Here is a 978-nt window from a genome sequence, read left to right on the forward strand (position 1 = left end):
CATTGTAAGGAATGTATCTGAAGAATCAAGACTGAGAGAATTGCACTGGAAGATACTGCATAACATATATCCGACTAATATTTTGCTGTGTAAAATGGGAATTAGAATGAATAACAAATGCTCATTCTGTCCAGATAAGATTGATTTTGTGGAACATTTCTTTTATGAATGTTCTGCTATACATCCAATTTGGGAAAGAATAACCAATAAGGTATTTCAGCAGTATAATGTTAACATAAAAATTGATGTTCAACCAGCACTGTTAGGATACATGAAAACACCTGGTATGTCAAACAATTTAGTAAACTATATCAATTTACTTATTATTGTGGCAAACATGTGTGTCGGAAAATTCAAATACGGGAAACCAATAGAAATTGTGTGCATGTTTAATTCAGAGTTAGATTTGCGACACATATAGACTGAGAATAATGGTAATTGTAAAATATTTTAATAAAATTGTCAATTGTTGGTATGTGTCCATGATAGAGGTGAAAAGATTAGGGCAAAAGAAGTAAATTTAAATGTGTGTGGTGTTTTTTTTTAAACCCTATCTTTAAGCTGTTGATTTAAAAATGTAAGAAAAAAGAAAAAAGAAAGAGGGAGAAGGGAAAAAAAAAGAAAAGAAAGGAAACTGAGCTGAACATTAGGAATAAATTATTTTATGTTATGATTATTTTTATCTATTTATTTATTTAAACATATTAGTTTACTGATAAGGTTTGTTGATTTAAAAATGTACACATTTGACAGCAAAAAGAAAAGACCTATGAAGAAGGTTTGCTCCAAGCCACACAAACACAAAAACAAAACAAAAAAAAAGAGGCAAAAAATAACTGTAGTAGCAAACCTGCATGCAACTGAGGTTAAAAAAAAACAACAAAAAAAACCAACAACTCTGCAGTCAGATGACTGTGTGAAATACTGGTTTACACTGCTGAAGCAACCTGATTCAAGATATTCCAAGATTGCATATAA

Source organism: Littorina saxatilis, linkage group LG9 (genome assembly GCF_037325665.1).
Source record: "Littorina saxatilis isolate snail1 linkage group LG9, US_GU_Lsax_2.0, whole genome shotgun sequence".
Classification (NCBI taxonomy): domain Eukaryota; kingdom Metazoa; phylum Mollusca; class Gastropoda; order Littorinimorpha; family Littorinidae; genus Littorina; species Littorina saxatilis.